Source organism: Nelumbo lutea, chromosome 2, assembly GCF_056320005.1.
Source record: "Nelumbo lutea isolate HS-2025 chromosome 2, American lotus-T2T, whole genome shotgun sequence".
Lineage (NCBI taxonomy): Eukaryota > Viridiplantae > Streptophyta > Magnoliopsida > Proteales > Nelumbonaceae > Nelumbo > Nelumbo lutea.
This window is the reverse complement of record NC_142685.1, coordinates 104,580,852-104,597,827: the sequence shown is the minus strand read 5'-3', so window position 1 is coordinate 104,597,827 and position 16,976 is coordinate 104,580,852. Positions and strand designations below refer to the sequence as shown.

The following is a 16,976-nucleotide window of genomic DNA, read 5'->3' as shown; positions in this document are numbered from 1 at the left end:
AAGAATTCACCTACCAAAAGAAACAAGTGAGCAAATGACAACAGAAGCAACAGAATAAAAAAGGAAGACAGAATCTAACTTACCACCATGGCATGTGTTACGGCGCGGCAAGCGACCTGATTCAAGGGAAGATCGGTCCACGCCACGACCTCCTCAGGGAAAGTAGCGTCCCTACTCTTCTGAAGAGCGTAGTTCGGCATCAACACGCTTCTAAACTCCCCTTGAGCTCCCGAGCCTGAGGGCCCAGCCCGCGTATGAGCAGACCCGGAGTGAGCAGGAGCGCCCGTATGAGTGGTCTCAGCGTAAGGCGCCCTGGCAATTTCGTGCACCGGTGGAGTCACTTCGGGCTCCCTGGGCAGATCCTCCGGCGTATGGCCTGGAACTTGGGGCTCCTCATCCAGGGGCAGCTCGGTACGAGTTCGCTTGGCAACCTGCTTCCTCCTCTTCATACCTTGAAACAAGCGCCCCCCACGAGTCCTCTCCGCGTCCATCACACCTGCAGAAATGAGTTCGACATCAGAAAAAATGAAAGAACAAAGCAAACAAGAAACCGCATAGCTAGAAACCTACCCGAACTCAGGTCACTGCAATAAGCTTGGCCTCCATTAAGTAGTGGTGGCACTTTAAGCCTTGCCGTGCCCATTGCCGGAGACCCTTCACCGTCTCTTTATCAAGAGTTACGCCCGAATCGGGAGCGGCCTCACCCCACCCGGTCTGAAAGGGCCATCCTTGTGCACTTCGCACGCCGAAGTAGTCCCGCTTCCAAGCTGGGACCTTATTAGGAAGATCGTGCAGAAGCTTAAAACCCTGGCGAGGAGAAAGGTAATACGCCCGTCTCCCCCCAGGAAGAGAACCCGCCTGTCTCTTGAGCATCAAGATGGAGGAGAATATCTCTAAGTCTAAGGGGAAGTTCTACTCGCAAAAAAGGGAAACTGTCCCCACCAGGTTCCGAATAGAGTTCGGATGAAGCTGGCCAACGGTGACACCGAAGTGGTTTATGACTTCGACGAGAAGGGGATGGAAAGGAAGTCGCAACCCTGCAGCGAGCTGCTCTCGAAAAATCACGATCTCGTCGGGACCGTGTTCCCAAGGAAAGCTACCCGAAGGAATAAAATATGTGTACCCCCCAGGAAGATTGTAAGACAGAAGTATGGATTGAAGCCCCTCAGGCGTAATGGTTGAAGGACCAAACCTGTCTAGCATCCGACCTCGGCAAGAGGTAGACGCCAAACTGCCCGAAGCGACTCGGCCCACTAGTTCATAGTCAAGCTCCACCTCAGGATCACTGAGGCAGTCTGGGGACACTGCTCGGTTGGTGGTGCCTATGTCGGCCCTACTCGAAGAATCGTCTGAGCTATCAAAGCTAGACATTGGACAAAAGATGGATTCAAGAAAGTACTCACCGGAAAGTTTGAGAACAAGCCAAAGAACCGTGAAGACTGTATAACCGGCCTTGACGCGAGCTGGAAAAGACTTGGACGCGAGCTGAAAGGTTGGACGCGAACTCAGTAGACAAACCGCAGAAGTGACAAACCGACTGGGGTCCCCCACTATTTATAGCTACAGTAACCAAGAATCGACCATGCAGATCGAAGACGATCCGACGGCCCACGTTCCTACTAACCGCACGACCCCTAAGGTCGAGACGTGATTGGCGCACGTCTTTTCGAAAAAAGTGAAACGTCAGCGCACGTCTTTTTGAAACTGACGTCGCTTCGACACGCGTCTTTCCGAAACTGACGCGCCGCACGTCTCCCTGACAGTCGCCCGCGCACGTACAGCAGTGGCATGCCTTTTTGAAATGACCCGCTGTCACGTCCTAGCGGCGCGAATTGGTTTGAAATTTAAAATGCACGCTGCCACAACCACCAGCATTCTTAAGCACGTTTCCAGCCTTCTCGAAAATCGAAAGAACCCTAGCAAAAGCGTCTCGTGCAGTGAAGGTTCGAAGGACGGGACAAATCCACCTGCTACCTCGCGAAAACTCCCCGCACCATGGCAAGACCCCCGACGCAAGGAGGGGGCAATTGATGAAGGAAGATTTGGCCCGACCTCTCTATTATGTGACACGTGGTAGGAACAACAGCTCGGCAAAAGGGGCCAAGCATAGGCGGGAACAAGGGGACACACTTCGCCAAACTGACCCTTGTAACAGCTCGAGAGGGTATCCTCAAAAATATTGGTTCGTGCGACGAACATTGGGGTGAAGGAGAACGAAGGAGGGTATCCTCAAAAATATTTGATGTGCATATATATATGCATTTTAGTTCATCATATGCATTCAATCGCTCTTTTTGGATTCTTCATCATCAATGGTAATCGGCAACGAAAGCTTTCTTTAAGAAGGTTATAACTAATTGCTTAGAGTGAGAATAGAATACAATGGAAGAATGATGTTGGCGAGGAAAAAAATCAGCAGGTTCACGTTTACAGAGGTGGTTGCAGTGGCTTTGGTGGTTCACCGGTGGTTGCTCATAGAACCTTGTCCGGTGGTTGCAACGGGTTCCTTTGAGCAAGCGGTGGCCCAGTCTGAGTGTTTAGTTTGCCGAGTTGGAGGAAGAGGGAGGAAGAAGAAAAAACAAAAATGGGGAAGAGAGAGGGAGAGATCGGTAGGGAAGAAGAAAAAACAAAAAGAGTCGACTAGGCGGGTGTTCAAATTTTTACAACATAATAAATTATTTATTTTTGGCCAAAACGGCCGTTTGCTATGACTTTTCCACCCCTCCGTTACAATACGTAACGTGGTGGATTGTTATTCGAGGTTGCAGATTTTCTTCTCCAACCAGGATGTAGAGGATGTGAGCTAAAATCAACTAACAGCAGAAGGGACAGTAGCAACCATGCAACCATAGAAAGAAATGAAAGATCTCTTGTTTTGATCGATTGATGGAGAAGAAAGAGAACAATGGAGAACACCCAAATCATCACTTCGGACATTCATCACTTCCAGAGACGTCTGAGGTGTTGAATTTGCCAGTAAACTTTTTCTTTTCTTCATTTTTTTCCTTTTTGCAATGTATTGCAAATATCAAATCTTTTGCATGTGATTTCAGGCTAAAACCCAAAAAAAAACCAGAAATGGCAAAGAGAACTGAGATTTGCTTTCATGACGAAGAGGGCAAAACGGGAAGGCCTCCATCGTTCTTTGCAATGGCGGGCTCTCCTTCCAACAATAGCGTTGGAGGGAAAAATAACAAACACCAAATCTTTTGCATGTGGTTTCAGGCTGAAACCTCCCCCCCCACCCAACAGAAAAAACCAGAAACGGCAAAGAGAACTGAGATTTTCTTTCATGAGGAAGAGAGAATAATGGGAAGACGTTCTTGGCAATGGTTGGCTCTCATTCCGACAGCAGCGACAAAGGGAAAAACGGCAAAAGCACTACACTGAGGGAAAGTCAAAACAGGAAAGCTCGAAAGGAAAATCACATGTGACTTGAAAGTAAACAAATTAGAGGTTGGACATTGCTCAGTTGAATTGGTCATTGGACATTGCTCCCTTTGAAGGGTCATGAGTTCACATCCGTAGTGAATGGTAGTTCCACATGTGCATAGTCTCCTGTGCCTTGGTGCTGGGGCCAACCTAGTCCAATTGGTGCAACTAGGTTGTGCCATCGGCCATGGTCTGACTCATTCAGTTAGATTTGGGCCTGGTCTTGCCCAATCCTAAGCATAAACAAATTAGAGGGCCCATTTCAGCTATTTCTTGTTTTCGGTCAGATAGAAATGGTTATAAATTAGTTTATGAAAATGAATCAAACAGGCAAGCAACACATTAGGGGTGTTTAGGGTCGGATTGGGTCGGTTTGTTGAGGTTTTCCCAACCGACCCGACCTAGTCGAGTTACCTGAAGTGGAAACCTAAACCGACCCACTGATTGGTCAAACCGACCTGGTCGGTTTGAATCGGGTTGGATCGGTTTGGATCGGTTTTGGTTTTGCTCTTGTACAAAAGGACACCTAATCTAATTCTAATTGTAATTGCCTAATGGGTTGCCTATTTGGTGTAAAAGATTATAGAAAGTTAGAAACTATGATAGATTGCCTATTATAATTGTAATTGCCTAATGGGCCTTCTAGTTCTAGTAGAAGACTAATTATAGTTAAGTAGGAAACTATTCAAACTAGGAACTACCGAACTAGTAGAAGACTAGTTCGGTTCGGATCGGGTTGGTTTCGGTTTTCACACAAGAAAATTGAAACAGACCCGATATATCGGTTAATATATTTGCTCAACCCGAAACCAACCGGTACTGATGAAAACCCAGCCAACTCGGGATGGGTAGGTATGGGTTGGTCAGTTTGGTCGGGTTGGGCATTCTTATGAACAGCCCTACAACACATGATCTAAAAACCCTTGTCCCAAACTCCGCCCACTAGTAATAAGTACTAACAGGCCGTTATGGTATCGACAAAACTCCATTTTCTTTGCATATAAAAAAAATCCATTCTCAGTCTCTCTCTCTCTCTAGATGACATGGAGCAACTGAGCAAGGCCTGGGGTGATCATGGGCCGGTATGGGCCTGAACCATTAACAGTTAGACCCAGGCTTGAACCACAAATTTCTGGGCATGATGTGGTTCGGGCTAGGCCTAAGTACGCCCAAGCCTGGGGGGCTGGGTGGAGGGGGGCGCTAGGTTCTGACTTTGGTATCCAAAGACATGATGCCTGAAGAACTATGGCATCATAAAGGAGGCATATTTGTTTCCGGTGCAAAAATGTACGATTCAAAACTCCCTTCTAAACGGTTCATAAATACATAATTGGTTTAATTTTACACCAACAAATTTCTTATTTCAACCAAATGGTTTCTAATTATAATGAGTATAAACACGGATCCAGGACTGAAATCCACCTATCATTTTGAGTATAAACATCTCTTGGAAGTTTGTATCCAAACGTTATGTCTTGAGTACAAACGTTTTTGGATATAAACTTTGCTCTCATTTTGAGTTTAAGGCTGCGTTTGTTTGTGGTATAAACTCAAAACCAGTATATTTATGTATTCCAGTTTAAGTTTATAGGCATTTCTACATCGTAAAATGGTAGATAATTGTAATTTTTGACAGTTTTGTTTCGAGAAATCGAGACATTTCCAAATTGATTTTTTCGATACAAACATTTGCTTTCTTTGAAGAGAGAGTAAAACAAGCTTTATGGTTGCACCGATCATCCATGGGAGGTGGTCTTCATCACTGCTAAACCCTACTACAACGGTAAGTTATCATCATCTATTTTCTGCCATGGTGACAACAGATCTCACTAAATATCCATCAAATATGACCAACAAATAAACATGATTTTCCATTTTTTTGTACTGACCACTCCCTTACTTTTGTAGATTTGTGCTTACTATTTCTTGGTGTTCTTCATCTCTTAACAAGATCAAGCGTGCTTACAATAGTATTGAGTTACAGGAAGTATCCTCTTACTTTGGCTACTTTAATTTTGATATCTGATTTAATCTAAAACTTTACTTTGGTTTATTGTTGTTTCAACTTCTAGTTGCATCTCCTTTGTTAGAGTAACTAAATCTCTCTTTTTTCGTGCTTAGTATACTTGTTTGGTTTCAATTTAATTTTCTCTTTATCTTTTTAGTTTGTTTTCAACGAATGCCTTTTCGAATGTCCCTCCTTTAATTACTCAAACCTACTTTTACTTGACTAGTGTTAATCTTCGACTGCCACCAGTGTTTTACTATCATAGCCTTGAATTTCAAAGATCCTTTAATCATTCCTTCTTCTTCTGTTTTGCTTCTCCCCTTCATGTTCTTCTTTCCTTCCGTCCACTTAACCTTCACTATTCCTATTACTACATTCTCTATCTTCCTTGGTTCTTTTCTCCCACTTTTCTCGCTTTAACTATGGAAGATCTAGATGCTCTGAACGAAGCATTTCAGAACATGCTCCAAGCTAATCCCATTCCTGGTATTGACTTTGTTGATATTCGACCCCATATTCCTAAAATCCCTCATGACGACTGGCAGTTCTCCTTCATCTGTCATTTGTTTCCTTGTCTGACTAATCAGTTCTCGGAACTGGAAGAGGGCCTCTATAACCTGTGGCGTCTTGATCCCAACCATCTTCTCTTATCTCCTTTTCAATGTGGTCACTTTCGTTTATGGTTTCGTTTTGAAGAGGACTATGTTCGCATTCGGGATAATGGGCCTTGGCTCTTAGATGGCCAGTGGATTATTCTAAAACCCCGGGTACCAGGGCATCCTCAATATGAAAGGCATCTTAACTAGATAGAGATTTGGGTGCAATTGCACAACATCCCTTATGAATTTCCATCTATAGATATTGGACGTCCGATTTTTGAACATATAGGCCCTATTCGTTAGATTACAATTATTCAAAATTACATTAAAGCCAAAGTTTTAGTTACAATTGATCAACTTCTCAAAATTGGTTCTTTCTTTAGTGCCACCCATTGGGTAGTGTACAGATATGAAGAACTCCCAAACACTTGCTATCTTTGTGGTAAGGTAGGTCACATGTATTGGCATTGTTCCCAACCTCTCCCCTACATTACAGGCCAAACCTATGAGCAATATTTCAACAAACACTCTATGCTTCTTTCGGGTCCCTGGCTGTGTGCTGAAATCTAGATGCGAAGAAACTGGCACCACCCTTCTTTTTGGGACTTTGTCAACATTCCAAACCCAGTTCAACATGCCCGACCCCCTCCATCCTCTGAACCTTCTACCTTATCCCCTTCTCAAACTGAGACACCCCTTATTCCTATGGACACAACCCTTGATAGGGTTACTTCTAGTTCCTCCTCCTCCAATCCCACTAGTCAAGTTTCATTTGCTTTGCAAGTTTCCCCAAAAACCTTCAGCATGGCTGTCCATGCTCAGTCTACCCTTACTAATATCTTTCCTCCAGATACAATGGGTGCCTCCTCCTCTCAGGGAAAATGACCTAGAATAGATCTTCTCTAGCACCTGGAAATTGTAAAAACTCCTGCTCTTCCTATTTATGATAGACCTGAATCCTCTAACCAAAGCAATCAAATTGAAAGGATTCTGGACATGGTTCAATCCCATCCAAATGTGCTTAACCATACTTCGATTATGACTAATGAAGCTTTGACACCAAGTGATTCTCATGCAGATCTTACTCATTAGGTGAACTTTGTTTTGTTTTTTCTTTATTTGAAAAGGCAGTTGTGGCTGGCCTGCAACAGCCACAAGACCACCAATGTTGATTATCAATTGGAATTGCTGTGGGGCTGAGTGCCCCAAGGCAGTTCAAGGTCTAGGGATTTTAGTAAAAAAGTATAATCCTTATTTTTTATTCCTTTGTGAAACTAAAATCCCTATTGACAAAATGCAATTATTAGCAAGCCGACTTCACTATGCTAACACTTTTTTTTATTCCCCCTAAAGGATGAACAGGAGGAATAACTCTATTTTGGAAAAATAGTACTTCTATTTTTGTGACTCAAGCAAGGTATGTCTTTCTTAAAGTCTCTTCCCCTCCTACTTTAGATACTTGGTTACTAGGACATATTTATGGGCCTTCTGTTAAGATGCATAAGAACAAATTTTGATCTAACCTTCACCATGATCTACAATCCTTTGATTTACTTTACTTACTAATTGGTGATTTTAATGAAGCAAATCGCGTGATAGTACAGGATCCCTCAACATCTAATAAACCTTCTAGACTTACCTGTACTTAGTACCGTTACATGGTTTTTTATTGAAATTTAATGGAAGTTCATATTCAAGGTGGACACCTAAGTTGGTCAAACAAGAGATCGATGGATCTTGTCAACCACACCCTAGACCTAAGTCTAGCTACCCTAGACTGGATTTCTGCTTTTTCCCATGCCTCCTTAAATCTAGCAGCTCGTTGGGGTTTGGACCATCACCCTCTAATATTAAACTCTTCCAAAAAAATAATCTAGTATCCCAAACCATTCAGATTTTATGAAATGTGGCTTGCTGAGGAGTCTTGTTGAACTGAAATTCTTAAAGGTTGGGATTGCCCATCTACTGGATATGCAGCCTTTCTTATCTCTTTCAAAATGGATTAGATTAAACATAATTTGATCAGATGGTGAAAGTCTAATTTTATTGATCCACAAATTAAATTAAATCATTTGGAGTCCCAAATCATCCAAGTAGAGCAATCTACACCTTGGGATCAAAATCTTGACTTCTCTATATAAACAGTATGATGATATATAGAATCAATTTGAAAGTTTCTAGAGACAATGATCTAGACAGCTCTGGTTGAACCTAGGAGATAAAAATACCCATTAATTCCACAAGAGTGTTATCTGTTGCCAGAGAAGAAATGAAATTCAAGGTATAAAAGATAACCAAGGTTCTTGGATTATGGATCATAAAGAGATTGCTAGTGTTTTCATTTCCTATTTTTCAGAGATTTTCTCTCACCAACCCTCTTTTGATCTCTCCTTTATCTTTGAATTAATTTCTCTAATCATCTTTATTGAGGATAATAGTTTATTGACTGTTGTTAAGTAAGCTCTATTTAGTATAGGCAGTCTAAAGTCCCCTGGCACTAATGGTATGCTTGCCCTAATTTATAAGGAGTACTGGCCTGAAATGAACACACAAATCTTAAATTTTTTCAAAGAGTTTTTTCAGAACAAAAGGATTCTAAAAAGACTGGACCATACTTTCATTTGTCTTATTCCAAAGAAAGAAAATTGTACCAAGGTACAAGACTTTCGTTCTATCAGTCTTTGTAATGTCCTTTACAAAATCATTTCAAAAATTCTAGCTAATAAACTACGTATTGTCCTATACAAGTGCATCTCTCCCAACTAATCAATCTTTATCCTGGGTAGACAAATGACAGATAATACCATTATTGCCTGTGAAATGTTTCACTTTTTGAAACATCACAAAAGGGGTACAGGCTATGTAGCTATTAAGTTAGATATGGCAAAAGCTTATGATAGATTAGAATGGACTTTTCTTCTAGAAGTCTTCAAAGCCCTAGGTTTCTCCCTCCAAACTTTTGCCAAATCATTTCTAAATGCTTTTCTTCTGTGTCCCATTCTGTACTTATTAATGGCTCATTTGAGGGTAAAATTATTCCTTCTCGAGGTCTGAGACAAGGGGACCCCCTATCCCCCTATCTTTTTATATTGGCCATGGAATGGCTAACTCATTTAATTCAAAAAGCTGGGTCTGAAAATCAACTCCAAGGCATTTAGCTTTCTTCTAGAACCCTATCTATTTCTCACCTCCCTTTTGTTGATGACATTCTCTTATTCATGCGGATTCACCGAAATGAGTTGGACAATCTAAAAAACATTTTAGACCTATTCTAGAATTGCTCAGGACAACTCATTAACTTATAAAAATCCGGTGTCTACTTCAGTAAGAACACTCACACTCAACATCAACGAATGCTTAGGAGAGAACTCCAAATGAAAAACCATCCTAAAAATTCCAAATATCTAGGGTTCCCTTTGATTTGGGGTCAAACTAAGCACAATCAACTATCTTTCTTGATGGAAAATTTAAGGAACGAGCTTAATAATTGGAAAGCCTCTTCAATTAGTCAGGCAGGTAAGCGAACCCTTATCCAATCTGTACTCCATTTCATCCCTAACCATGTTATGACCTTAATTTAGTTACCCCAAAAGACTATCTTCTGTGGATTATATTATCAAAAATTTTTGGTGGGAAAAAACAACTTCTAAATCTCATCCTTATCACTAGTGTTCTCGATCCAAACTCACCCTACCCAAATCCTATGGCGGCTTAGGCTTCCGAGATATAAAATTAGTTAACTTAATTTTTCTTAAAAAACTTGCTTAGAGATACCTTAATGAGCAACACAAATGGTGGGTTCAAATATGGAAACCAAAATATCTCCCTGCTAATGAAATATTCCCCCAAAGAATACCTTAAACCAGCTCCTTCTTCTGAAAATCCACTGCCCCCCAGCTTTAAATCCTCTTCCTTGAAGTAGGATATTTGATTTCAGAAAATTCAACAAATCCTATTTCCCAAGTACTTTGGATCCAAAATAATCATACTTTCCATATGATCCAACATCCTTTAAATACTGAAACATCCAATTTGAACTTTAATGATCTTCTTCAGCATGGAACTTGGAATTCCTCATTAATCAACTCTCTTTTTTATTTTAATCAGGCTTCTGCCATTTTGAGAACTCCTATCCTTCACATAATATTCCTACTTGTTGGATCTGGACTAAACATTTCACTAGCAAATTTTCCAATTTAATAGCCTATAAAAGTCTAATACAGGATAATTTACCTTCGTTAAGCACTTCCCTTCAATCCTGTATTAAGTGGATTTGGTAACTTTCTTGTCCTCCTCGATATCAGCTTCTCCTTTGGCGTAACATTTTCAATTGTCTTCTTGTTAAAGCAAAAATATTTGCTCCTAATCAGGACCAACTTTGTGTTTTCTATCAATCCCAATTGGAATCCACAAACCATCTTTTCCTAAATTGTTCCTTTACTCAATCAGTTCTCTTTGCCTCTCCTTGGAATCTTAACTTGAATACCACTATTCTTCATGATTGGACTGATTGCATTCTCTTTTTAGCACAAAAATTTTCTCGTAAACCGGACTTGATTACAACACTTAACTAGTATGCGGTTGCATTATACTACATATGGTTTGCTAGAAATGAAAAAATCTTCAAAAACTCAGATGTGTCTAGTTTGTTGATTATTCATAAAACAAGCTCTATTTGTAACCAAATTCCTGCTAAATCATCCACCTAAAAATTCAATCCAATTTCCTTCTCCCAGATTGCATCTTTATCTCAAGGAACACAATGCCTGTATTATCTTCATAGATGTAGGAAAAATTTCTCCTTTGAAATTATCTGTCTAACAATAAATTTGGAGTGCTTACAAATTGCTGGAGAAAGAAAAAACATGTCTTCAGTTGAAGAATTGAGCTTTTTGCTATAAATCAAGGACTTTTGTTAGCTCACTAAATGAACAAATTCAGTCCGATCCTCTGCTCAGACTCTTAATCAGTGATCAATGCTCTTGAAAGACAAACAGACCTCTCTTGGCACATTTTGGGATTTCTTACAAAAACTTTGAACTTATCATCTTCTTTTTCTAATTTAAAGTTTGTATATATTAAACGTATGTACAATGTTCCTGCACACGAACTTGCAAAATGGTGTAAAATTATGCCACAGGAACACATCTCTCTCTCTCTCTCACTATCCTTCCTTTCTTCCTCCTATTCAATCTTTTGTATCTACTTCTTCGGTTTAATATAGTTCTGGTTTTACGTGTCAAAAAAATGGTAAACCCCATTTGTAGATATGAAAGCATGTCCACTATTTTCTCTCTCTCTATTTTTTTTTTTTTTTTTTGAAATCATATCCACTACTTTCAATGTTTTAGGTAAACCCCATTTGCAGATCTGAAAGCATATCCCCATTTATAGAGCATTTAATGTTTGCTCTAATGCTTTCTTCCAAACACCAGCAAAAATGTACAAATTTTTGCTTTGATTGGAAACAAATAGCAACAATATAAATGGGCTAAGAAATGTTAACCCAGTTTGCATTCGTGAGCTGATCTGGGGGCCTTTTTAAACTGTACATATTTGTGTTTGCATCATAAACAAATGCACCCTAAATGTCTTAGAAATTTGTATCTAAACTCTATGTGTTGAGTACAAACATGGTTCTATCAATTACAAATATAGCATGTATGAATACAAACTTACAAACTTTACTATCATTTTCAATACAAAAATGTATATTGATTGTTGACAAAACTTTTTCTCCTATTATAAAAGAGGAAGCAGCCACCTTGTTTTCTTATTTTTGAAAAAAATAAAACTTAATTAACACTTAGAAACATAACGTTCCAACCAATCAGCTGGGTATCTTCACCAACTTCTATCACTACCAAAAAAAAGTTTAGCACTTTGAGCTATGGAATGGGCTGCTAAAAGTAACAAATTGACTTTCATACAAAAGCAACACAAAAGAAAAGTGTTTAGGTAAGTCCAACTAGGGTTAGGGTGAGCATTTATTTGGTTAAAACTAAAAAGTCGAATCGAAATTTTTTAGTTTACTTATTTTGATTTTACTATAATGAAATTATGATTTGAATTTTAAAATTTTGATTTATACAATTCAATTTTTTATGAAATAAACTGAACCATACCTGGACTTTCCGATGAGGTAGCTTCTACGTCCACCATCAAATGATTCAAAACGGACCTTTTCCTCTTTTATAAATTGAGTGAAAGTTAGCTTGTGATTGTTTAAAATCACGAGGAGAATTGTATAGCAATCGAACTTGTGATAAGAGGGAAGAGGGGTAGGGCACAATACATCCGACATCTATCCATTGTTTTGGTGGGACCAATCAATTCTCATAGACCATTAGGACTGTAATTGAATCGTATTCTGATCAGATGTAGCAAAATCTACATCGAATTTAATTTGATAACGATTATAATTTTTTAAAATCTTAGAAAAGTTAAAATTTTATTTATTTATCAAATTTTATATATAATAAATTAATATAAATATAATATACTAAATAGATTATATAATATATTTAATAATTTTAAATAGGATAAGTTACACGAACCCCCCGTACTATAGGGTCAATGACATCCCCCCCTAAACTTTAATTTGTGACATAGACCCATTGTACTTTGGCCGTTAAACAATGACCTCATCTGTTATCCATGGTAACGGAAGGTGGAATTTTACCAAAACACCCCTCCGTTAAGTCATTTGGCACATGCAATAATTTAAATGACCAAAATAACCTTCTCACCCCAATTACGAAATGTGTGTAAAACATTGACATTTCAAACAAAACCCTATGAAAACCCCAATGTTCTCAACTAGAACTATTCTCTACTAGACTTCTTGGCAAACCACATTGTGAAACAACCAATATAGTTGAAGGATAAAGCAATATTTGCTGTTCATTATATTAGTATGTCCAAATTAGCATGTGTACAAGGGTTGATGGGGGACTTAGGAGGAAGTCTAGAAAAGAAGGGGATGTATTGAGAAAAAGGCAATGGGATCATTCTACATCTTAGGGGGTATATATCTCTCTATCTTTCTCTCTCACTCTCTATATGCATCTCCCTATCTCACCCCCTCTCTATCTATCCATGTACCTATCTTTTTTTTTTTTTTTTCTCTATCTCTTTATGTCTCTCTCTTAGGTTGGACAATACTTTAATGAAGTTTGAATGTTGTCTATCTTAGGTTGGATAATACTTTAGTAAATCTTTGTCTCTGTCACTGCATCTCACCTATTCCTAATCTTCTTATGATTTTTTATAATAAAACAAACTTAGAAAGGGACTTAAAAAATTCATAAACTAATTTGATTTGCATGGCATTTATACATTGCTAATAGTGCTAGTTGGGTATATCTTCTTAATATACTCGGTCCATGTGACCATGGATGAACTCCTTGAGTTGAATGATTTGTCAAGAAATGGGTTTGATCTTCTTAATATTAAGTATTTCTTCTTAACATACGAATGTCAGGAAATGGGTTTAGTGATCTATGTATTAATTCTCTCTCTATGTTTACTTCTCAAGGGTTATTTCATTTGAATATTGTCAATCTTAAGTTGTCTAATAGTTTAATAGTTTACTAATAAAGTTTGAAGCAATGTGAAATTGACTATGATTTTAACAATGGTAGGTTTGTTTGGTTTTTGGTCTAGATGTCAAGTGGGATATAAACTATTAACATACACCATGGTGGCTCTTTTTTGAACATACCACCATTGATTTATACTGGTGGTGACATGTTTGTGAAGCACAATGTTGATGGTGATCTTTTATCACTCATTGAGATTCAAGCGTTGGTGAATTAGCAATTGAACAACTAGCAATTGAAGCACAAAATCTGATTATGGCTTTAGTCTATATAAATTTAGTTTGGTGTGATGGGTCTTCTTTGAAACAATTAGCAATTGAACAACATTACATGAAGTTGTTATTATCTAGCCTTCAATAGAGGCATTTACAAATAGGTACAAGCTCCCTTGCTTCCCATATCTCCTTGATTGGTTTGGCATGCCAAGTCTGAAATTCACTTTTGTTTAATTTAAACTTAACACTCCATTTCCATCCCTTGACTATTGAAACGTGAATTTACTATGTATTTGGTTTCGTTTATGTTTATTGGAAAAACATTTATCTGATAAACACTCACTTTAAATGTTTTTTATTTTGTTGTTTGGTTAGGTTTATTTCGGGTGTTTCAAGAAACGCCCCTTTACAGCTCAACACAATAAACGTTTTTCCACCATGCTATTTAGTGGCATGTTTCAAGAAACAACCATATGGATGTTTCAGTGTGAAACTTTCATTTTGGTGTATAAGATCCATTAGTCAATTCAACAGTCCAAATTACATGTGCTTGTATTTAAAGACCAATTTTTAAATCCAATGGCGAAAATATGATATAATCCACATCCAACGGTGAATATATGACACTTTCACTTTGACTCTCTCTCTCCCCCCTTTCTCTTCCTCTATCTCTCTCCCCCCCTCTCTCTTTTCTATTTTGTTATTTCATTAATATTTTGTTAATTTACAAAGCAAAGCAAGATACGAGAAGATACGAGAAGCTCTATTGCATCTGTTTCTCTTCCGTTGATTGTTGTAGATATGAAACATTCGCCGTTGCCTCATTGGGAGATGCATATATGAGAAGTTCTATCTGCGGGATAAAAGAAAAATGCAAGATCAAAGAAGAGAAATGTTTACCAGAGACATTAGGAGAAAATAGAGAGAAAAAAAAAAAAAAAAACCCTTAACAAACGGAACTGAACTTGCTGGTTAGGGTTTCCTCCGGTATCACTCCTCCAGTCGTGGTTAGGGTTTCCTCCGATCTCCACTGTTATCTGCAGGCGGCAAACACTGGCTCATGGTTAGAACTTAGGGTTTCATTGGATAGAGAAACAAAAAGAAAACAGATAATGGGATGGTAGATTCGGGATGCATCAGATCAAAACCTCATTGCGCCATGCCATATGACACGTAACCACCATGCCACCTGTGCGTTTCATGAAACACATAGCCATTGGGGGAAGGGAGAATTTCTTGCTTCTCCCAATGGCTAATTTCACGAAAGCTGATGAAAATAAATGAAAAAACGTTTTTTAGTGTTTTTTTATTAAATGCTACCACCAAATAGTAGTTTCAGCGGCAATAAACATTTATTGTTCCAAAAGCTAAGGTGGCGCTGAGGTGGCAACATTTATCCGATAAACATAAACAAATCCAAACACCCTCTTAATTGTGAAATCCATTTTTATTTGCACAAATGGTAGAAAGAAATAAGTTAACTTAAACTTATAAGTTCATTCACCAATCATTGAATATAAGTGAACTTAAACTTAGGTGGCGTTTGATAAATTTAAAAATTTAGATCTGAAAAGTTAAAAAGATGTTAAAAGTGTCTGAAATCTGAAAAGAAGCATAGATGCTTTTCTACTTTTTTGATGATCTAAATCCATAAGTTTGTTTGTATTGGATCAACTCTTTACCATATGAAATTTACTGATTTTACTATTTTACTCCTAGAACATACTATTTGGAAATGTTAAATTCAATTTGCATTATCTCATAAAAATAATTTTCAACCTCAAAATAATATTGAAACAATACAAATAATAAATAATAAATTAATTATTACTATATAATAAATAAAATGATTAAATTAAAAAAAATAATCACTATAAAAATATTAAAATAATTAATAATTAATAATTAATAATTTACATAAATAAAAATTAAAATAATTTTTAAAAATTAATGAAACAATTAAAAATGACTAGTAATAAAAATAATCAATAATTAATAAATAACATAAGTAAATTTAATAAAAAATAATTAATGTTTAATGGAAAATATTAAAATAATTAATAATTAATAAAAACATTATATTTAATAATTAAATAAAAATATTATTATTGCTCACCGAACCACCACTGTTGGATGTTGCAGCGACGGTGGCGGTGGTGGGAAGATAGGGGAGGGAGAGATAGATAGATATATATATATATATATATATATATAGAGAGAGAGAGAGAGAGAGAGAGAGAGAGAGAGAGAGAGAGAGAGAGAGAGAGAGGGGTATGGAAACGAGAAAGTGAGGTCAAATAGAGAGGGGTAGTTTTGACTTTTGGCCACGTCTGAAACGTGTCTGAATACGTTAAGTGATGGGCCCGAGTCTAAAAATTTTAGATTTGAAAAAAGTTTACATACCCTATTTTAGATGCAACACCAAACAAAGGTGGCGTCTAAAAAGCAACATTTTCAGATTGAGACGTCTGAAAAGTGCAATCAAACACCACTTAAACTCCTATTAAAAAAAAAAACCCTACTACCAATTTAAGTTAAGTTAACTTAAACTGATATCCATATACTCCAAACAAATAGAATTGAAAACTCATATAGGAATAGAACTTGAATAAAAATTCAAGCCTGACCATAAGTTAACTTAAACAATAAGGTCCCAACATCCTAGGCAACAAAAGTTCACATGGTTAACATTCTCCATTTCCTTAAATCCGAACATAGAGAATTCATATTGCATTAGCCCTCCCCCCCACTCCCCACCCCAATTCCTTCCATAAAGAAACGTGATTTTCAATCTCCAATGATCACAAGTGAAGTAATATCATCTTGGTGGTTGATTGGAATGGCCCATTCGAAGAAATCACATGGTTTAACATTCGGTTGTTTATTTTGCATGAATCACTTTTTTTATTAATAAATTATGAACACTGATCATGGTGCCAATAATAAAGAATGGTAAAACTTACAACTTTGCGAAGACAAGACACCCTTATCACACACTTCTTAAGTTAGGGGTGAGCAAAAAAAAAAAAAAAAAGAAAAACTGAACTGACCAAAATTGAACCAAAAAATCGGTTATCTGAATTGGTCGGTTTGGTAATTTTAAAAAGTTGAAGGTACCGGT

General features: G+C 37.8%; 1 long non-coding RNA gene across 2 annotated transcripts; it reads left to right on the top strand.

Annotated features, from left to right (window-relative positions):
* Positions 1-5,008: 5,008 nt before the first annotated feature.
* On the top strand, positions 5,009-14,487 carry LOC148872487 (uncharacterized). 2 transcript variants are annotated; one of them, XR_016107016.1, is made up of 4 exons: positions 5,088-5,215; positions 5,341-5,419; positions 7,393-7,456; positions 14,231-14,487. It is a non-coding gene; the product is annotated as an uncharacterized LOC148872487 (long non-coding RNA). The 2 variants fall into 2 exon arrangements; XR_016107015.1 differs by lacking the exon at positions 7,393-7,456 and having other exon boundaries at positions 5,009-5,215.
* The last annotated feature ends 2,489 nt before the right edge of the window (positions 14,488-16,976 follow it).